The following is a 23,845-nucleotide window of genomic DNA, read 5'->3' as shown; positions in this document are numbered from 1 at the left end:
TACACATATACACATATAAATACATACACATACACACATCCATACACATGCATACCCACATACACATCATTGTGACCACTGACAAGTATTTATTTCTCTAACCTCAATTTTGTACTTATTCAAGCAGCATAAAAATTTTTTTAAAAAAACTTAAGTGACTAAAGAACCATCAAGGAAAAGTGGAAGTGGATCGACCAAATGGACGCTTGCTAAACCGGCAAACAATGGGAGGGAGAGTGCCCTGGACTAGCGTTGATCCACGATGGAGGATGGTACATTTTAACTCTATATTTTGCTTGAGAGCTTCACTTTATTTAGTTGACCAGCTAGTGGAAGCTTGCTTCTAAAACAACCAGGCCAATTGAACTGTTACACTTGTGTAAAATCACCATGCAACAACTGATTTATGCAGCACAATGAGCTAAGAGCTAACAGTTAGCGGTCGTGTTATTGTTTTGGTCAGTTTGTGTCGTGTTTAAGATGATGTCAAGGCAGTAGAGGCGGCACAACTATGACGATCAGCCAATAATCCCGCCCACGTTGAGGGGCACTAAACTGCAGTGGAAATGCAAGCTCAGAAAAGTAAAGAGTAGAGTTGAGGCGAGTTGAACCGTAACGTGCAGTGGAAAATTGCCATAAGGGTCTTCCACATGACTCGTGTCTGGGTTCCCCAATACTTCGAAGTCTATGGAGTGAAGTGTCAGTTTTAGTGTTACCTCTGGCATTGCACTTCTTTCAAGAGTTGTAACATGGCACTAAAAGTTCAAACTATTTAAACTTTGATGACACATCACATTTTTGTTGATGTATCATTAATTTGGCAATGCCAGTGCTAAAACCAAAACAAAGCCATTCTCTGCAGCACTTTTCATGTGGAGAGTGATGCGTTAATGCCACAACGTAAAGTATTTGGACGCCTCTTTAGATGATTATTAAATAACAGTTATTTGATCTAACTGCGGTTATTTGAGACAACCGTGATTATTGGGCATTCAAATTCCAATCAAATTCTAATGCCCAAATAAGGGAATTTAAAGCAAATATACTGTATAAATGCAATGAACTGCGCGTTTGTGTGTCAATCAGTTGAACTCTAAGTCTGAGCTTCACTGAGCTGCACCACGGAGGTCAACCAGCTCCTGTCCTGAAGAAAATATAAACAAGTATAAACTGTGATGGTGAACGCAATGTGCTCCTGTTTCACTTTAAAAGATCATGTAATGCAAATGTTCCTGATTCATACACGCTGTTAATGACACGCAGTGACACAGAGACTCATGCTTACTCGATTTCTGTGGAGTGATGAAATGATGGAACAAAATCTTTTTTGTTCTTCATGAGAAACAAGTGCTCGTGGGTTCAATCAGAGCATTAAAATAATGTATGAAAGTGAAGAAAATAAAACAGAAATATTTTACTATTGAATAATAAAAATATTATACAAATATATATATATACACAAATATATATATATAAATTGTATTTAAAAAAATAAAAAAAAAGGTAAATGTAAAATTGCCCAAAACTAAAGTTGACGAAAAAGAGACAAATTTTAAGTCTTTGGAAATATTTTGATATTTAAAACATTTTTCATGTCAATCATAAGTTTTGAAAGCCTTAAAAGGAAATCATCGATTATTCCAATTATATTGTTTGATTTCTATATTTGAAGTTAAATATGTAAAAATTACTTCTTACGGTGTATTAGGCAGCCCCTTAAAAATATTACAATTTATATGACAAATAATCGTGAAAGCCCATAACGAGACGATAAATCGTCACAGCCCAAAAACAAACAATTAATAGTCATAATCACAATTATTTGTTTGACAATTTATCATCAGCCCAATTTCATAATCGTGACAGCCCAGACTTTACAAAAGCATTGTGGTTAATAAGTTTTCAACTACCTTCATGTGGTTTGAGTGATCCGATAACAAAACTGTTTGGACCCCATTTGTACCTGTAATAAGTGCTGTCCACTTTTGATCGGAACACCTGAAATAGATGTTAGTACAAGGAATGTGCCAGGGTGGTCGACTAATCAACTAGTCATCCAAATAGTGGGGTCGACTACTAACATTAATCTTTTAGTGTCAGTGGTTTTAATTGGAAACTCAATTCACAAATTTAGAGACGCAAAATGTTGTGCTTAGCAGTGAATAACAGTTAGAACAGTAAAATGCTCTGGAAGAAGATTTTACTCTTTAATGCTTTAGGTTTAGTCTTTACAATCACAGCATCAACAATACATTTCAAGATGATCACTGTTGGATATTAAATCCTCTGCTGTAAGTAATGTTCCTGTATTTGAAAGGTGCTTTGAAGAGATGAATGTACTTTTCTGATTCTGTCTGACAGAGCTGACATAAATAGTTGCAGTAATAAAGGTTTAAACTGCTTGATGTTGTGAACTAGATGCGTGCCTGCATGTAGTTATGTGCTTTAGCACACGAAAGAATAAACAGACTGTAAACTATGACATGAGAGAACGAGACCGAATGAGAGAGAACATCAGATAAGAAAGGATTTGGCCAATCCTGCAACAGTAATTTACTAAACTGATTTTCCTGAATCCCATCAGTCTAGATCAGTGTGAGTCTAGAGGAGCAAGCTAAGGCCCAGCTTTAACACGACCAATCAAAGGCAGAACATCTGCACTGACTCTCATCTACCTCTTCTAATCAGACTAGAAAGCCGGGGTGAGAAAACAGATTGGATTGAATGCCATTATTCCCATGTTTCCCTCCAGCAAAGCGCCACAATGTTAAGGGTGTGAGCTGAAGATTTGCTGTTTGTAATGCATTTCACTCGAACCTCTTCCTCTTTTGATCCCTGTTAGGTTATTTGGTTAGTCAGAATACCGTCATAACGGTATGACGGTATTCTCCTTAGCTTGCAGGATTTCACTGTCTCGCCACACACCGAGGACTTGCTTGGCTTACCTCCCTTTTCCCTGTCAATGTCAAATTATTCCTGAGGCTGAATGTTGCTCATTGACAAACATATCTGGACATGTTGCTTTAAATTAAAAGACCAAAAACCAGGCTCTTAGAAATTGTCTCCATTAAAAGAAAGAATGCTGCTTGATCAAGCAACTCACCGCCACAATGCAAGGGTTCTCTGGGTGGTAGATAGGACATTGCAACAGTGTGTGGTTGCTGAGCTGTTCTGGGTGGTTGCTAGGTGTTTTCAATTAGAAAAGTACTAGCAACAAGAGGTATTATTCATAACACAAAACAATGTAGCGATGCTACCAACTTAACAACATTTTCAGTAGCATGACAGAAGTTCAGCTATTTTAAGTAACGAGTTTCATTTTCCAACAAGTAGCATGTCATCTGACATGTTGCAAACACAGTAATGGATCCATGGAAGAAACCATATGCACTTGCCTAAAACATCCACTCTTAAATTGCACTGGGTACTTGTTGAAATAAACACCACATATATTTAGATTTGGGAACTCCAATTTATGTTAGTGAGTCAGAAAAAAGTTGGTTCATAAAAATGTTTTACTAGTTCACATTAAAGTTAATTTACTTGGAGCCTTAAAGGGCGTTCACACTACACTTTCCATTCACTTCGATTCAAACATCCATTTGCAGGTGAGGGGAAACACAAGCTCCTAAAATTTCACATTCGACTGCGTACCAAAGTTCCAGTTTTGTGAACGCAGAGCTGTGAATCTGTATGACGAGAGGACGCGTGACCAATAGAAGATTGAAACGTCACAGTGACCTCTTGGTTCAATACAAAATATTGTAAAGCGGTGTTTTTATTGTTGTAGTCAAGGGAGTAGACAATATAATTTTACATTTTGAAAATATTATTTGTCATTTGTGATGTATTAATTAAGCCCATTAATCATGTCCTGGTCCATGGTGTTGTCTGAAAAATATTTAGCATATACAAAGCTTGGTGTGACCACCCCTTTAAAGGGACTTTACCAGAAACTGCTGTCTTCTGCCGTTTATCACATTATGGGGTGTTTTATTAGTTTATATTTAGTAAAAATTCATAATTTCACTTTAAATGTAACCCTAATTATAAATTATGTGATATTAATAAATTCTGTAGTGAATAGTGAAGCTAACTACCATTTTAAAAGTGTAGCTTGTCTGTAGTTGGTAATAACTGTTAAAACACTGGTAATAGTGATGGTCACCTTAGCAAGCACCACTAATAATTTACAAAGTTGGGTGAAAATCCAAGGGAAAGGGGAGAGGCCAGGGAGTTCCAGGGAGAGCTGGCACGACAGGCCGCAGTGGACATTCCAAAGGTCAAAGCATTGCAGCAAAGCCAAAGGTAAAAAAATTAAGCTTTGTCCAGACCTTAGGGAATATTTAACAAATAAAGGCCTGTCTTCCCTCAGGACCTAGACAGGATCCAAAACACAAACCCCAGAGATCCTGAGTCTGTCTTTTAAGCACTGATGTGCAGTAAAACAAACAAACACAGTATACCAAGGCCCCGTTTCCTTCAAAGTCCAGTGCTACCTCATATACCATATTCAGGGAGGGCAAGAATAGCGATCCTCTGACCCTTAACCCCACAGCAGTGAGAGCAAGAGGCCTGTATTTGCTTGGGTAGATTTGCACAAAGCCTGCTTCATGGGACACTGGAGAAAATGTGAGATTACAGTGCGTGTTTTTGCATGTGTACACACGTTCTCTCAAACATAATTTATTTGGTTTAAACGGAAGCTAGTCACAAATGTAATGAGAAGAAATACATGTTGACAGCACATCTCCAAGTCTCTGCATCGTGACTCTCCAATCTGGATCTGTTATGTCAACAGACAAAGCAGGCGGCATGAGACCAGTCCCTCTTTCGCATATCCCTCGTATTTCAGACCTTCGTCAACAACAGCCGAAAGTCCAAGCAGAAAGGTTCGACCGGACTAACAGCATTCCTTCGATACTACTGTATGTTTTTACCTGACAAGGTACCTGCTTTACCCTGAAATTCACTGGAATTCACCTCAAATGTGCTGATAAATCAAACCAAAAAACTAGTATTCCATACCTTTTGGATAGTGTTTCTTGAAACAACATAAACTGCACTGCTATACTATGGCAAAATCCAGTAACTATGCCAACACACACGCTAAGAAAAATGGCTTGAAGGTTCCTTTGTTTTAATGTGGACTTTGCAGTTATGGCAATTTTCATACTTGGTTTTCTCTGAATCGGCGCTTAATTGGGCCAAACCAGTCCATCATAGAACAGGTGATTAATTAGACACTTTATTTCTCATAATTGCAACAATTTCTCGTAAATTGTGACTTTGGCCTATGAAAAAAAGTAACCCCAACCTTTTAGAAAGAAAGTGATGCAAGTAAATGATGAAAGAATTTACATGTTTGGGTGAACCATTCCTCTGAAGCTGGTGGTGATTATTCATTCAAAAGTTACATATAGATCTCCAAGAGGTGCAATAACTCTCCCATCACACGTCTTGGAGTTAATAACTACTATTACAGTGGAAGTGATTTTGAGAGTGCTACTGGCATTTCAAGTAATTGTTCTTCGTGGTCTAGTAGTCCCTGAATCAAAGGTTGCGACGGTCCTGTGTGTCATCTTGGATCCTGACACATCATCTCCTTGACACTGTTGCACAACAAGATATTTCTTTAAATGCACACTTTGAATCAAAATATCAAGGGCAAATTCTTGGAGAAGGTAACCCATACAAATCATATTCAAATGACAATATAAAGTGTGTCATTTCCAGCGCTACTAGCATTACCAAACAAAATCACAAAAATATAAATAGTTTTTAAACAGCTGGGAAATGAGAGTATTGTCAGATCGAAAACAATTACACACTTCAACTTTACATTTTCATTCATTTTCCTGCAGAAAATGAAATGTGCTGAATATAATAAAGCCTAACTTTCTAATCAACAACCCTCACATTCCAAAGACGCAGCTAATTAACCCAAATGCTTTACAAAAACAGCTAACGTATCCAAAAACTACACTAGTGTAATGATATGACAGCTCTGGAGGTTTCATTTTCCAGCCAATGCAGAGAATACCGTTTAGCAACTGGAAGTGGAACAAAATAAACAAATCTATTTCCTCTTGTGGGGAGCCATATGAAAGTGCTGAAATAAAAGGCCCTTTTCCGCCAGCCTGATAAGCACTTGACTCGCTGTCTCATATGAATCTCATCTATCTTCCCACAAATGGTGCTGCTGGTTTTATAGCTCCTTTCCCGCTTGCCGTGATAGCATGTGCATCATTAGCTAAGTGGGACCCAGATGACAAGCTGTTGCAGGGGCGCTCGATAACGCCAGGCCCAGCACCTTTAAGCAATGCAGCACTTACTCATCGCCAAGTGGCCGGCACTGTCGCCAGATAAGTGTGTTGAAAAAAACGTTGGCCAGATAAAATATGGTCCCAGATGGCACTCTTATCGTATGTTGTAAGGAGATGTGTTTGCCATTACGCTGTGAGCCACACCTCATCTAGGAATGACCAAAGTGTTCGTGTGATAACAGTGTGGCAAAAGGTCGTGCTAATACGTATCGTATGAAGCCATTTAAAGGAAGATCAACCAAAAAAATGAACACTGTTTTAATTTACTTAAAAGCAAAGGACTTTTATTCTTATGCAGAACAAAAGAGAAGTTTTAATGAATCACAGTCCATTTCTTTAAGACAATGGCAGTTGATTGGCACTTTAAAGATTAAAAAAGGACCCAAAACACATCCAGAGTAAGGAGGCTTAGAGACCTGTACAACATATGTGCATATTGCACTCATTCATACAACTGTCTGCCTCCGAGATCATTTCAAGACAACCACTTCCAATGTTCCACCCTTTGGTGACTGAATTCGCTCTGTAAGCAGTGGCCAGAGTTAAAGGCTACCAAAGTGGTAACAAAGTTTCTGTGAGCGGACAGCCTCATCTAACAGCTTCTGACAAGGTGCTGGCATTCCGTCGCCCCAGGCGCCTGTGAAGTTTAAGTACATATGTAAAGAGAAGTGAGACTTCTTCCAGAGTAGAAACTCATGATAGCATGATGCTTTCACTCATTTACAAATTTGGGCATTTTCAAACCCCCTTCTCTCATGACTGCTCATCTTTCTGTGATGACACCTGCCAGATCTAATTATACATTATGCTAAAATGACTCTCTCCATCTCTCTTTGCCTGCCAGGTGGAAACTTAAAGGGATACTTCAGCCAAAAATGTAAATACTGTCTTTATTTACTCACCCTCACGTGTTTCCAAACCTTTCTGACTTGCTTTCGTCCATGAAACACAAATAGAGTTGTTAGACAGCACCGTTTACTTTCACTATATGAAAGAAAATGGTCACTGAAGTAAACATTCCATTCAAATCTACTTGTTCCATGGAAGTTGTACAGGCATAAAAGTCAAAGCAAAGCTATAAATAGCGATAGTTAGAATTATGTGTACATTCGTAAAATGGATGCCAAATGAAGTAAACATTTTTAATTTTGATGCTCTGAACATACTCTAAGGTATGTAATAATGTTCATCCTTTACAGAGAGGCCTAACATCTAGCTAAACCCTTTCATAAAGCAGTCTCCTTGTTTTAAAATTACCCCCAACAGGGGCATCTTTGCTGGACATCCTGCAGGAAACAGAGTGGTGCTGAAGGGAAGGGGGGAATCCCAACAATCTCAACACAGCGACAGACTTGCAGGGGCAACTTCAGAGGAAACGAAGGCTGAGAACTGATTGAACAAAGGAAGGAGGCGGAAAGAGAAGTCTCCTTTAGAAATCACATGCAGCTTCAGTCCTTTAAGAGCATGGTAACCCAATGATTGCAAGTGTGGTCTTGCTTGTATACACCACTTCAACAAACAAGTAAATTGTATTAAATAATTTGCATTACAAACAAAAATTGGTCAGTTAGTTTGTGCATTACTTTTCAGACAGCAAAACATTTCTAAAAGAATAATCGGATTTGAACTAGTGGTACTCTGTCACCCTTGAATCAGTCTCGTTCACTTACATTTTTCTGCAGTGAAGAAATCTTTTTTTTTTTTAATTACTTAGTGGAGTCAATGGTTGAATGAGTCACTCTTCATTTTCACTCTTTTAATACATAAAAAGACCCTCATGTCTCGACACGTATTGGCAAAATATGCAATCTCCCAAAATGGTCACTTATCGAATCGGTGAATTTAATTAAAAGAAACAATAAATCATAATCCTCGCCATGATTTTCGAAAGCAATGAACATGGAAAAGTGGAGAGATATAAATAGTAAAGCATCCCAGTGCTGTTGGACTGCATATCAGCACTTTGGAATGCCATTCATCCAATCCAGTTTGAGGACTGGAACTATCTGTTGTAAAAATTGCAATTAAGTGTCTGAAGCTAAACTCTTAAGACACGTATGCAACTAATCTGGAACACTTTTGCAATTCCAGTGATTGGTTTGGTTATGCCTCAAAAGCTATCATTGTAACTGGCCAATACCTTGTTAACACAACTTTGCTTTCAGGTACACTAATAAAATAAATTTGTCAGAGGAGGCCACGGCGGTAATCCATTCTTTTGGTGTCAAGACAAAATACTAAAACAGCCAAACACACCAAGCCCAGAAACACAGACGCAAGGAGAAACAGCATGAGTTTTGCGGGAGCCTGCCATGTCTGTGGGAAGTGAAATTCCTGAATTTCACAAAGTTCTTCCTGTGGGCCATCTTTGCTCTCAGCCTCACTTGCTCGGTTCTATCTGTCTCTCTGGTTTTCCAGATGCTCTCAACTCTAGGTGAAATGCTGAGTCACCGAGAGTTGCACTCACAGCCACAGGAGTGACTAGAGACCACTGATAATTGACAGAATGAACACTGATGGTTCAAAGAGCCAATGCAGTTTATGGGAACAGGCACCAGGGAAAAGGTTGGGTGGATGTGAAACAGCACAGACTGTTTGCGAGAGAGAGAGAGAGAGAGAGAGAGTGTGCTGCAACTTAAGATTATTAATCTGTTGCAGTGTAACTAACTAAAGGTAGCAATGCTACCAACTTAACATTTTTCAGCAGCATGACAGCAGAGGTTGCACTAGAAAAAAAATCTTTAACAGGCACTCTCACGCACAGCTGTAAAATTTCCGTCTTGGTCTATTTTTATACATCATACAAGTTTTTATTTCAAAAGTAGTAGGGCTACATTCAGGAGCATATCATCCTTTATAACGGTACATGACAGTGGATATATGATAGAACAGCCCGTCTAGTATCAACCTCTGCACTAAAACATGAATTTTCAACTTCACTGGTTAAGTGCGGGCCAGCTTTAAAGAGCACCTATTGTGTTTTTTAAACATGCCTAATTTTGTTTTAAAGATCTCATACAATAGATTTACATGCATCCAAGGTCAAAAAACACTTTAATTTAAAAGGCAGCATTACCTTTTTTTCTCAATGTCAAAAATGACTCTTTCAATGATCCATTCTAAAACATTCATTCTAAACTCCTCCTTTCAGAGCCTACTCTGCTCTGATTGGTTAGATGTGCCAGTCTGTTATGATTGGTCTACCGCTTAGTGTAGCGTTTGAGGGCAAGTCAAAGCTGTTAGCGAGCAGACAATGAAGACCAGAGGTGGGTTTTATACTGTTCTGTGGCTGGAGTCACTCAGCACACCCTGGATTCGAACTTGTGACTCCAGGTGTGGCAGTCAGCGTCAATACTTGCTGAGCTACCCAGGCCCCCAAATATTTGCTACATTTAAGTTCAATGTTCAATTTAGTACAAGTAGTATTTAGCATAATTTTATACTGTATTTATGTTCGGTTTAACGTTGCCACCCAACTTGAGATCTTCACGGTGTTTCTGCCAGATAAAGAAGTCAACTTGATCTGATAACTTTTAATAAAAATTACTTAAAAAAAAAAAAATGTCAATGTCAATGCAGTAGTGGTCGACCAATATGTTGGCGAAGCCGATAAATCTGCCAATTTTTTTCATTTTTTTAAAAGAGAACACTTTTAAAGAGATGTTGTTTGTCTGTCTTCCACAATGAAAGGGAAACAATCTTTTAAATATTAGAGTTGTTGGGGGCCTGGGTAGCTCAGCGAGTAAAGATCCTGACTACCACCCCTGAGTCGCAAATTTGAATCCAGGGGTGCAGAGTGACTCCAGCCAGGTCTCCTAAGCAGGAGGGTAGAGTCACATGGGGTAACCTCCTTATGATTGCTATAATGTGGTTAGCTCTCAGTACAAATATACCTTCCTATATTTATCTATTCATCATTGCAAAATTAAGCTAAATATGCAATTAATTTTTTTTTACTAAATAAATAAAAAAAAAAAAAAAAAAGACGATTTTAAAATAATTTGGCTCAAGAATCATGACTTGTAACAATACATGTTTCCCCCTGCCCTATCTACCATTTAAAATACAATATCATTTTTTTAGATTCTTTTTTACCAAGTTAAAGTTTAGTGTGAAATTGAATAAATCTAGTGCTCAATTTTTAGCAATTTTATGTTTAGTTATTTACTATATTAAATTGTGTGACATATCTGCATGTTATGGGCCTGACGTCCACCCTGCTCTCTGCATATCAACATCAGCCATTAAAAAAAACATATTGTTCGATCACTACAATGTAGTAAGCTACTAATGTTAGCAGCTCACTACTATCTTAAATGAGTAACTTAACTGTAATTAAGCTACTTTAAGTTATGAGTAGTTTGTAGGAACACTGATCTGTTGACTATTCCTTGAATTCAACAGATAAAAAGATACTTTTATCTGTCAACACCCGAGGCAACAACTGGGCTCTATGCTCATTGTTTATTGATTAATTATTGCGGCCCTAGCTGAGAGCATGTGTGCACTTGCTGCAAGTTCCTACAAAAGGTAACTAAAGCAGAACTTACTGGTAGCAGAGGTCACATCCAGATACTTCATCGTCATGGACGCCGTTTTTTAAGACAATGTGACCGGTCACTGTTGCAAAGAGCAATATTGGGTGATTCAAAACACTTTGATAATGGATAGGCCTTTGCAATAGAAATAAGTGTCCCCACCCCCCCCAACTAGCTTGCAAAGACTTTTGGTATAAGTGCATACTACATCACCTTTACATTCTACATCCACAGATTTGTGTTCTTATTGATCTCAGCTCGTCTCCTAGACTATACTAAGAGTTACTTGATAATAATGTGTCATCAGGAAACCTTCAGAAACAGTCTAACATTGCATCCCTTAGTGAGAGAGACTCTAGTTGTTGTCCACAGCACTACCAAAAGCTTCATGTCATGAAAAATAGAGGGAGGGAGGGTAAGAAGCAGATTTTCTTATGGAAATTCAGATCCTCAGTACAAAATGTCAGTTTCCTTTACTTGTAATCCAGCCTCAAACAAGGAAGCTATTCAGAAGAGGGGTGGTGTAATCCAGGGAATGCATGCTAAATCAGCTATAAACTGAACCAAATATTCTTTACGATAAAAATCTAAGGACAATTATTGGTCATAATTAACACAAGGATTATTTTGAGGAGCATTTACACTTTCTAATGGATATGCAAGCAGTGCACACAAAATTCACACTCACTATAGAAGGGTGTTGTGAATGGTTGCCTGGGCATTGCTATGAGGTTTCTAGGGTGTTCTGTTTGGATGCTTATATGTCCTAAGTCAAAAGAGCCCAACTCCATATAAATAGATATGGCTCAGGTCCCTAATTCAAAGCAAATTCTATGGGATACTTTCATGTTCATTTTATCGTCGTAATTGAAGTATAACCTAGCCTTTAAGGTGTTCCAATTAGTGGTCAGCCGATATTGGATTTTGCCGATATCAATAACTTTGGTTGTGGCAAAGGCATATAACCAACTAATCGGCTGATAGTTATTAAAATGGATTTATAGAATGTAAAAAAAGAAATCTCTTATTTTTTCCTTACTATGACAAGATTCCTAAATGAATAAAAAATGTTTGTTCAACCAAAATCATCAGAAAAACAAATATTTTGTGCATCACATAAACAAGTATGAATGAGCCTGAAACATAAAGGAGACTCTTATTTAAAAAATCATGTAATGAAAAAACTATGAGCAACTTTCGGCATAGATTTTTGCCGATAACCATAGTTCCAAAAAGCAACTATCGTCAACGATTAATCTGTAAAACCCATATATCATCTAACTCTAGTTCCCGTCCCTAAACTTATGTTCTACCAATAGTAATAATGATGCTAGCCTTAACAAACACCATTCATTTTGCAGTCATGGCATGCTGAAAAGATGGCAATGAGAAGGCCTAAATTACCAAACACCCTTTCTGCATTGTTTGGCAAGTGGACATCTTACTGGCCAGACATTTGGCAGATGAACAGTGACTAGCCCAGAGCTTGAGGCAGAGAGATGGGCTTAGAAAGATCACAGAAGCTTCTGTTCATGCAAATCACTCAGATATTAGAGGTGGAAAGCATTTAGAGGTGCCCTTGTCCAGTAAATAATTTAACACAATGGTCAAATACAAAGCTATATATTACACTTATTATGGCTAAATCCAACACTGCAGCTCCAAAATAACACAAAAGTCTGTTGCAGAGTGCAGAGATTGTATCAGATCTGTAGTTCGGAGGTCAAAAATAATGTGGAGAGCAAAGATGATGACTAGTCTGCATCAGGCTATGTGCGAGATAACATCAATGATGAAAGAAAGATTAAACTCACATAAACCAATTACTTAGGGTTTCTTGGCAGGCTTAAAATGTTTGTGAATTTCCAGGAAAGCAAAGATACTCCTAGAACAGATTGCTATCAAAGCATCGCTCTTCTGTTTACCAGGTAAAAATTACAGAGACAAGAAGTGACAACAGATCACTTTAGTTTCAGGATTGAATTTCAAAGCAGTCTTGAAGGGAAACTTTTGAAAACAATCACTTGAGAAACCATCCACAACCTCAACTATTAACCTTCACTCAGAGCGCATGCAATGGAAGGAGAAACATGCCAGTTGTGCTCCAGGCTTGAGTTTGATTATGTTGAAACTCAACATGCATTCTTCACATTACAGCCAAGGAGCTCGGAAGGGTCACAGGGGTCTGCGTTCAGTAATGGAAGATCATACAGGAAGAAACGGATACATCGCACAGAATATATAGAGTCTCTGAAGTTCAGACTTTATAACAGGAAGTCAGTACAATCAAGCATGAGCATTATTAAGTGTGTTCTGAATATTGTCTAGGCACTGTACACTGTTGCTATGTTCAAGAGGAATGTACCTCCAGCAACCCTACCAATAGTGCCATAATGATTAAATACCACTTCAAAAGGAGAACAGTATTGAAGTGGAGGCCACACAAGGGTGATATTTACACACAGTCAACCAGGTGAATGATCATGTGTTTAATGTAATGTCTTGTGCCTTGTCCACACTAACACGTTTTTGTTTGAAAATGCATCCTTTTCTCTCCGTTTTGGCCTTCCCTCCACACTGAGATGGCATTTTTGTCTGCTGTGAAACTGTGAAAACAGATATATCTGAAAATGATGATGTATTTGTTGTCATGTGAAGCAGACATGTGACATATCCAACCAAAACAATCAAGATGGTGGCCCTTGATATAGCGGCGCTGTTGTACTTGATACTCACTTTGATAGCATTTTTAAAAAATGTATGTTACTTTGACAACCATCACATTGCGTTCCTTCAAAGGTGAAGGAAAGTTTACTCGGAATTGGTGTCTGGTGACGGAATTGGACAATTGCGTTTCAGACATGGATTTTCTGCATGCGCAGTAACATGATTTAAGCTTTTTTATACGTTTCAGTGTGGACAAGCAACTTTTGGAAAACGCTTGATAAAGCTAGTGTGGACGGAGAGCGTTTTGAAGCGAAACCGCTGTTTTCAAATGTATCCGGATTAATGTATACAAAGCCTTGGTTTACGGTAGAACTGAGCAATTAATCTGCCCACAACATTCTTAAATGTTCTGGAAATGTGCCATATTAGCATTTAGCCTACAGTACATGCACACATAGCTCACCAAAAGATGGAAATTCTGTCATCGTTAACTCACCCTAATGTCATTCTAAACCTGGCTAATTTTCCTCTCAAAGGTATGCATGTTAAAGCAAGGAGCAGTTTATACAATATGAAAAAGTTTTCATTATTTTCTCATTTTGTTCCAAACACATATGACTTTATTTCATGAGGAATTTTTGAAAAATATCCAGCACTCTCTATTTCAAATAATGGAAGTGATTGTGAAAGATTAAAGTGAATATTGAAGCTTGACAGCCCCAGTCCTTGTTCACTTTTTTATGGAAATAATTGCCTCGGTTATTCTTTATTGTCTTCAAACGTTCACGTTACGCCGAGTTTACACTACACAATTTTAGGCCCGATTCTCACTTGCAGACAGTTTTGTGGAGATCGCCAACAAAAGCCAGAAATCATAGGCTAATCAGAGCTCAAATGCAATGTATGAATTATCAAAGATGCGATCTAAGAGAAGCGCTGACGTGTCACCGATGTCAGCGAGATACGGGACACCGATGTCAGCGAGATATCTAGCATGTTAAAAATCTGGACCTGTCTGCGATTCCAAATGGCGCAATGTGAAATATGTTTTGACTGAATACAACTGCAGCATTGACCTACATCATTGTCCTGATGTACCACCAATAGAACATCATCTAGCATGGCTGCAGTATCAAGAAAGTCTCATTGGACTGAAGAAATTAAGGAAAGATTAGTGGACCATTGGCAGGAGCACCAGCACCTATTTGATGTTTCATCTGAACTGTACCACAACCGGGTGGAGAAAGAGAAGATTTGGAGAGAAATTGCAAATTCTTTTGGACAGTCAGGTAAGCAAATAGGTAAATTTTTCAGTAGGAGGTACGGTTTCATATTGTAACCAATAAAATATATGATGCTTTTAGGCGATTAAAAACAAACACATTATATTCTGAAATGCATAACATATGACCATGCAATTGTTTTGTATCTTGTATCACTTCTCACATGTACGCTGTTGTGAAACGTAATTTGGAGTCCAGGCAGAGTCATCAGGGATTCGTCAATAGTGAAATATCTTGTAATGTGTTCACCCCTGTCAGTGATTCCTTGTGTAATTTGAAAACTCCACAACTTCCATGACAAGACACAGTTGTGTAATATGAACGGTACCACGATCCGACATCTTTGAAAGTCATGTAGTGTGTAGGAGGCATAAGGTGTTCCATGGAAGAAGAAAAGTCTTTCAGGTTTTGAACATCATGAGGGTGAGTAGGCCTACACAATGAAGGAATTTCATTTTTGGGTAAACTATTGCTTTAACCATATAGACACCTACACTGTTAAAGATTTACTCTTTAAAAACAGTAAAGAACTGGCAGCAGGGTTGCCAGCAAGTTACTGTAAAATTATGTGTCTTGCTGTGGTTGAAATTAACAGCTTAGTTCCCAGCATACATTGTGGCATGAAGAATTAACTTTACTATTCACTGGTTTATATTGACGTTGTTTTTGTTGCAGTCTAAGTTACTTGTATTTTAATGTTCAGCTTTTACTTTTTACGCAAAAGTATGTTAGTTAATAGTCACCAATATTGGTGACGTCAAACAAAACAAAACTATTGATAACAAAACAACACTAAATTAAACTAAAACTTCTATTCAATTTGAATAAAAACTTTGCAACATTTAATATATACATTGCTTCAGAGGTTGACTTATACTTGTTTAATTTGACTCATTAGACAGACAAGTTAAGGCTGATGAGAGATGATAAAGAATAGAGGAGTTGGTCAGAAACATCATGAACACTAACCATGTGCCACAAACTTGTATTTTCATGGGGGGTTTTAAAATATAAGTTTCAAAATGTTACTAGCTTTCACCAAAATTATATCATAACTTTAAATGGTAATTTTCCCCAAATGCCTTGCAAACAACAGCTATTTACCATAAAACTAGTCACTTCACAGTGAGCCTGCTCTTTATGACACAGAATGCAACATTTTTAACAGCAAATTACTGTATTTAAGAATCGCAGTAGATTGCTGTAGGAATTTGGCCATACATTTACAGCAATTATTTTACAGTGTATGAAAGGAAAATTAGCCTTTTGCCACTACTCAATGAGAAATTCCTAAAGATTATCACGGAACAGACATTCCAATCCTTCTCTTTCATTCCTGATTTGATGAACTCTCATCTGCATGACTTTATCTGAGGAACAACTCATTTTTGCTCAATCAACCATAATCAACAAATTCCTCAAATGTCTGACCTGGGCATTCGCTTATATTCTTCAAAGCTTGTCATGTCTTTGCTAAAGACATACCAGTCAAATTCAATTGATACTACGTTGTCAGCTGGGTTTAAAAATGAATGCAAGAGGGCAACACATCACTAAAATGTATTTGTTTCTGCACCAAAAAGCACAAGCTATCAGCTAAGGGCCACAGTCTAATCTGTTACAAATCAGCCAGTCAATGCAGTACAACACACACCAGTCATCAAGCACACCTGCAATATTTTTAATATCATGGAAGTGTGCCAGATAAGGTATATGTGGGGAATTTATTGTAATCTAAATCATTCTATTAGTTAAGCTAGCACTTAAAAACAAACCAAGAACAGTTTTGGGAGTAAAGAAAGACTGATATATCAGTCAGGCCACACACACACACACACATACGGTCATTTTGAGATTATCTTCATTACCAAATAACAGGTGATTCATCTTTCTGGCCTATATATGTTAATCACCATTAGCAATTCATGGGTTCCTATGATGAAAATGCTTCAAAGCGGGCACGGTTATAGGCAGATAATCTGAATACAGCCAAATATCAGGTGATTGATTGGACGCCAATTTATCAGTCTATCACCATTAGGGCTGAAACGATTAGTCAACGTTATCAACAACAAAATATTGTCAACAAAAATTGTCATTGTCGAATTGTCGTTTGATCTCATTTATCATAACATGGGATCACATTAAACTCTCACGATGATGCGCGAGAGCAGTACTGCAGTTTGGGCCTGACTGAGGAGAGGAAGAATTACACATTCACAGTCCAGATGGACTCTAAACTTTCACAGCTTCAGGTTATGTGCATCACCAAATAAGTAAATTCAGAAGCACTCTCATTGTGGAATAAATGGAGTTAGAACTCTTTAAAGGAAACACCCCGGCGTTACATCTTTAATGCAGTTTTAATGCGTTATAGCTTTATTGAAGTTAAAATAATACGGAAGCAGGTCATGTAAATAACTACAAACTCCGACTCTGGCATTTCTGTGTGGTCAGCGCCTCTTCTATGAGTTGCGCATATGTCCCGATCTAAGGGGAGAGATTGAAACTGCACCTGACTGAGTCACAATCTGTCGCAGGGACGCTCATCCCTCGAGCTCACACACTTGCTGCAGCTAGATTATAACGTGATGGCTCGCGACTTATTGAATCATAATATATGTGTCGCTGTGCATTTCTTATCATGAAGACAATTGTCAATACGCAGCTTTATTAATGAGAGTGACTGTTTTATTGTGAGTTAAAGAAGGATTGAAGAACAGAAAATCTTCGCCCCATTATACACTGCAACAAAATATGTTTATGATTTGTTTTGGCTTGTTTTCAAATAAAAATATCTAAAACTTTAGCAGCTATACTGCGTGTTGAATATAATATTAAAAATACTAATGTTTTAAAATATCAAAAAATTCTTAAAAAAGATGCATTCAACCGAGAAGCAGTATATAATATATTTAGACTTGCTTTTAGAATAGATCTTAAATATAAGGATATTTTGTCTGTATTGCACTCGCAAAAATATAACCAAGTGGAAAAAAACAGTTATACACAAAATACAAAGTATTTTTTCAAGATGATTTTTTTCCTCTTTATTGTTAGTAAGCACATTTAATACAACCTTTAAAATTGGGCCACAAGCTGAATAATCTGTAAAGAGCTAATGATTAATCGTCGAATAGTTGAATAATCGTTCTAATAATTGTTAGATTGTTAATCGACTAACAAAATAATCGTTAGTTGCAGCACAAATCACCATTAGGAAAGTCAGAATTAATGTGTTCCTAAGAAGAATGCGCTTCAAAGTGAGGACAGTTAATAGCCCATACAGATAATATGATAAAGCCATTTAACTGTGCCTGTTTGAAGTGTTTTCTTCCTATGAACGCATGAACTCTGACATTCCTAATGGTGACAGACTGATATATCGGCCACACCAATTAATCACTTCATATTTTGCTATTTTTAGAATATCTGTATTGTGTTTTCATCATAGCAACGCATTAATTCTAACAATCCTAATGGTGATGGACCAATAAATGGGTCAGACTGATTAAATCACACAATATTTAGCTCTTTTCAGATGTCAGAATTAATGCGTTCCTATGTCGAAAACACAATACAGATAGTCTAAAAATAGCAAAATATGAAGTGATTAATCATCCTGGCCAGTATATTGGTCTATCACCATTAAGAATATCAGATTTCATGCATTTCCAAGAGAAAAAAAAAACACTTTGAAGTGGTTACAGTTATCAGCCGAAGCAGATAATCAGAATTTGGCCAAATATTAGGTGATTAATCGGTCAACTCTAGTCGATCAGTCTATCAACAGGAATGTCAGGATTTAAGTGTTCCCATGATGAAAACACATTTTGTGCACAGTTATTACCAGGTGCAGATAATATCTGTTGATAAATCGGTCTGGTCGATTTATCGGTCTATCAACATTAGGAATGTCAGAATTCATGCATTCTTATGGCGAAAACACTTCAAAGCCGGCACACTTTTTGGGCAATGCAGATTAACATGAATATAGCCAATATCGGGTGATTAATCGGTCTGGTCGATATATCGGTCTATCACCCTTAGAAATGTCAAACTTGATGCATTCTTATGACAAATACATGTCAATAGCTGACAACTGGAGTTGTATATATCCCAATCAAGTTCAGCTGCTGACAATGTAGGACATAAATAAACAAGACTGAACCATACTCCATTTATATAAAGAGCTTGTATAATTATAGCAGCATTGCTCAAATGTACCTGTCATGTAAGGGGGGGGGGGGATGTAGAGAAACATCCCATGCGCTCAGCAGTTCCTCGGCCTGTTCTGACTACAGAGAGGGAGTCGGTCACTCACAGCTGTTTTTGGAACATTACCAATTTTCTAGATTATTCAACCAAACTCAAATCTTTCTTAACTACCAGATATATTTCCCACATGCCAATTTAAGACCCGCATTTACAGTCATGAAGCCAAATGATCAAATCTAAGAGGAACTTGTAACCAGTTGGTATGAACTGCAATTCTTTATGTTCATTGCAATGTTACAAGAAAGCGTCAGTGCTGTATTTAGGTGATGCGATGTTAAACCACAGACACTGCTGGAATACATAGTATCATATGGATTTCCAGAAACACAGCAATGATTGTGATATATAATATACCTTGATCACCAAATCAAACAACATGGATCTTAATTTTACCAAGAATATTAATGATAAAACATTTAAAATATAAAGACTGCCCTGAAACCTTGACAGCTCCAAGCCTGGATATACTGTACCTGTATATCAATGATTTGAAACCATTTTGAAACCATTTAAAGCTATCACAAAGCCTCTCTTGGGGTCAATTTGGATAACAAACCTATTAACAGCACTCTCATTTGCCCAATACAAAGTGAAATTGTCCCGTTAAACAGGGTTTTTGATAAAAACCAATGTTATTTTCATGACAAAGCACACACATCCGTTTGATTACGGAATCCCGTGGAATTTGCGTTTAGGTAAAAGAGATGAAGGGAAGAAAAGGACTGGTGCATACCTCAGCATGCCTTCCTCACTCCATTATCTGCAGCAGCAACCGGCTCAGGAAATTCATCAAGATGGAAAACTGACTAATAATGACAAATAGTCCAGCAGTACTCCCGTAAACAACAATGTTCCCTTCTGTAGCGGTTCTGTATCCCAACACAAATCTCTTCTTTAAATGACGGATTGCAATCTCTCAAAGTTTTTTTGAACACTTTGTTTTTCTTATCTCAAATGCGGCACTAAAGACAAAAAGAAACGGAAAAAGAAACATCTGTTCACTATCTTGTTGGAAAGGATGAGACGTTGAAAGAGATAGGGGGAAACTCTGTATCGTTGTTTCGTCCCTTGGGTTCACCACGTTGTTTTTGAGCACTTATAATTTCCTTTGTTGTGTCCAAAACATCTCGAGATGCCCATGTTTATTACACACCTCAGCCGTCAACACACAGTCTGACGAAGCACAGCGCGATTCTCTCCAGCGGGAAAAAAAGACTTCACCCAGCATAAAGGCGAAATTCAGTGACGGTGCGTGTGTGTGTGTGAATGTGGTTTTTTCAGCTTCCCAATAATGGCGGCCGTTGGTCTCTCCTCCCTCTGCTCCGAGAGAGAATAGGGAGAGCTGTAGTCTCGCGCATGGACACAATTACCGCGCGCGCATACACTAAATAATTATGACGATGATCTCTTTATCGTAAGCCCGTAAAGGTACTGGAGTTAGAAACTGTTTAATCTGTTAACAAATTATATGCTATTCAATTATTATTATTTTTTACAATAAGTTTTGATGAGGTCCCATTTAGGAATACTGTGGCTATAAATAAAGGCTACACTACCATTCAAAAGTTTAGACGCTCTTGACTTGACTGAAGTTTCTTCTGTTGCTCCTTACTATTTTTAAAAACGTATGCTTAAATGCTTGAAATTAGTTTTGTAAACATAACATAATATAATCACGGGCCCTGGCCCAATTGTCCTGGTCGGTAATCCATCCCTGAATATAATATAATATAATGCAATGCAATACAATATAATCAGGGTTGAGAGGGTTACTTTTGAAACGTATTCCACTGCAGATTACAGAATGCTGTAAAATGTCATTTGTAACATATTCCGTTAGATTACTCCAGGTCAGTAACGTATTCCGTTAGATTACTCCAGATCAGTAACGTATTCCGTTAGATTACTCAAGGTCAATAATGTATTCCGTTAGACTACTCAAGGTCAGTAACGTATTCTGTTAGATTACTCAAGATCAGTAACGTATTCCGTTAGATTACTCAAGGTCAATAATGTATTCCGTTAGACTACTCAAGGTCAGTAACGTATTCTGTTAGATTACTCAAGGTCAATAATGTATTCCGTTAGATTACTCAAGGTCAATAATGTATTCCGTTAGATTACTCAAGGTCAGTAACGTATTCCGTTAGATTACTCAAGATCAGTAACGTATTCCGTTAGATTACTCAAGGTCAATAATGTATTCCGTTAGACTACTCAAGGTCAGTAACGTATTCCGTTAGATTACTCAAAGTCAGTAACGTATTCCGTTAGATTACTCAAGGTAAGTAATGTATTCCGTTAGACTACTCAAGGTCAGTAACGTATTCCGTTAGATTACTCAAGGTCAGTAACGTATTCCGTTAGACTACTCAAGGTCAGTAACGTATTCCGTTAGATTACTCAAGGTCAGTAACGTATTCCATTAGATTACTCAAGCTAAGTAACGTATTCTGTTAGATTACTCAAGGTCAGTAACGTATTCTGTTAGACTACTCAAGGTCAGTAATGTATTCCGTTAGATTACTCAAGGTAAGTAACGTATTCTGTTAGATTACTCAAGATCAGTAATGTATTCTAAATACTTTGGATTATTTCTTCAGCACTGGTAGATTTTTTTTTTCACTTGTTTTGACTATAAAAACTCTGCCAGTACATTAAGACAAAATACACATATTAAAAATACATTCTCTGAAAAACCTAAATATCTTATGCAATGTTTTCTAAAACAAGATCAATCAAACTGAACTTGCTTTAAGGATTATTTATATATTTTTAAAGGAAAACAATACAAACATTATTATCAAGAATATGGTTTGTGCCCTTATATCAAAGGTCTTACTAGAAAAAAAAAATTATGATCAAAGTGAATTTTCTTGATAAAAAATGTGATCGTGTCTGCTAACATGTGCATGTAAAATGGCTAGAAATAGCATAATTTATATGTATAAATGTTTTCTATCTGAAAGGACTAAATATTAAATGAAACAATTGACAATAAAATAGTAACCTCTTCAGTAATCAAAATACGTTTTGAATGTAACTATTCTAATTACCAATTATTTCAATTGAAACTGTAGTGGAATACAGTTACTTTTATTTTGTATTTTAAATATGTAATCCCGTTACATGTGTTCCATTACTCCCCAACCCTGTATAATATAATATAATATGATATAATATAATATAATATAATATAATATAATATAATATAATATAATATGATATAATATAATATAATATAATATAATATAATATAATCAGTGTTTGAAATTAACTCCAAGGTCACTAGCAACTTAACATTTTCACTTGCCATCTCTCCTGCCTCACAAAAAGTGATTAAGGTAACTGGAGACTGTTATGAAATACATTTGTTTGGACATTATTTGATCAAAAATGATATTAGTGTAGCAGGACACAGATCTAATGATTTAAGTCACCTTTAGAATATCTGTCATGGACCGTTATAACAGGAGGAAAATCTGTCAATAATATGTCCATAATTCTTGGAAGTTTGAATCCCTTTGTTCTAAATTGTACTTGCAATATGAAAGTTTACCATTGTTCCATTCTTGTGTAACAGTGGCATTTGTAATAAGGCCAATACCACAGGAAAGACCATGCATGGCTCCTCATTAATGTGGTTAAGTTAATGTAGATAATATAATATAATACATGCCTATGTATTAATTTCTTTGCTAAACTCAAATTTGAATCTGTGTAAAAAAAGTTTCGATTTAGTTTTTGGTTTTTTTCTTCAATTCTTTCCATCTCACAATTGTTCTCATATGATGCCTAGTCACTGAAGTTTAATAAAAAGAACTCTTATGATTTCTGTTACCTATAGTATGAATAGGCCTACAAAACTAACCGAGTTCCCCAAATGCTGGATGATTCAAAAAGTTAACAGAAACAGAAGTTGAATCCAGGCAGTGGTTTTCAGTCGATCATAACAGTATTTATTATGAAACACAGCTCATTAGCAAGCAAATTTCCAAAACAGCAGCCTTTTACAACAAACTTCTCTAGCAAAGTGTAGAAACAGCGAGAGGTCTCTACTCCCACCTCTAGACTGCAGCTGAAATGTTTCTTAGTCCCAAGGGCCGCCACATTCTTCGCTCTCACAGTTGTGCAATCTCCTAACAATCAGAGCCCCAACCCTCTTCTCAATATGTGCAAAGACCCCATCCAGTTTTTCTGGACAATGTTTTATTGTAGATACCAACGAGTTCAAGTATGTCTACTGACTAAAACAGAATTTTGGTGATGTTACACTACATGATAGCACCATATTAAAACATGGCAAGAAATCTGTAAATGCATAAGCCATTTCCGAATTGATTTAAACTGCAAGAGCTATTGTTTTTTAATTGTATAGTCAAACGATTGGATTGAAGAAAAAAAAGAAAAAGCTTAAAACAAAGATGAAAGTTTTTAATAGTTCCATTCATACATATTTCTCATAGTGACATTTGGAAATATTGTATTTTTTAATTAAATCCTGAGTCCTGAGTAGCTCAGCGAGTAAAGAATCTCACTTCCACCCTTGGAGTAACAAGTTCAAATCCAGTGTGTGCTGAGTGACTCCAGCCAGGTCTCCTAAGCAACCAAATTGGCCTGGTTGCTTGGGAGGGTACAGTCACATGGGGTAACCTCCTCGTGGTCGCTACAACGTGGTTCGCTCTCGGTGGGATGCGTGGAGAGTTGTGCGTGGATGCCACGGAGAATAGCATGAAGCCACCACACGCACTAT

General features: G+C 37.2%; 1 protein-coding gene across 1 annotated transcript in view; it reads right to left on the bottom strand.

Moving 5' to 3' along the window:
* The window catches only part of LOC127632011 (rho GTPase-activating protein 35-like), a 116,337-nt gene extending 95,950 nt beyond the window's left edge, over positions 1–20,387 (bottom strand). The window contains exon 1 of the mRNA XM_052110465.1: positions 19,826–20,387. The gene's annotated coding sequence lies outside the window, so the exon portion shown is untranslated. The remainder of the gene's footprint in view (positions 1–19,825) is intronic.
* Between the last annotated feature and the right edge of the window lie 3,458 nt (positions 20,388–23,845).

This window comes from Xyrauchen texanus, chromosome 38 (assembly GCF_025860055.1).
Source record: "Xyrauchen texanus isolate HMW12.3.18 chromosome 38, RBS_HiC_50CHRs, whole genome shotgun sequence".
NCBI classification, from domain to species: domain Eukaryota; kingdom Metazoa; phylum Chordata; class Actinopteri; order Cypriniformes; family Catostomidae; genus Xyrauchen; species Xyrauchen texanus.
Note: the sequence above shows the minus strand (reverse complement) of the source record. Positions and strands in the feature narration are given on the sequence as shown.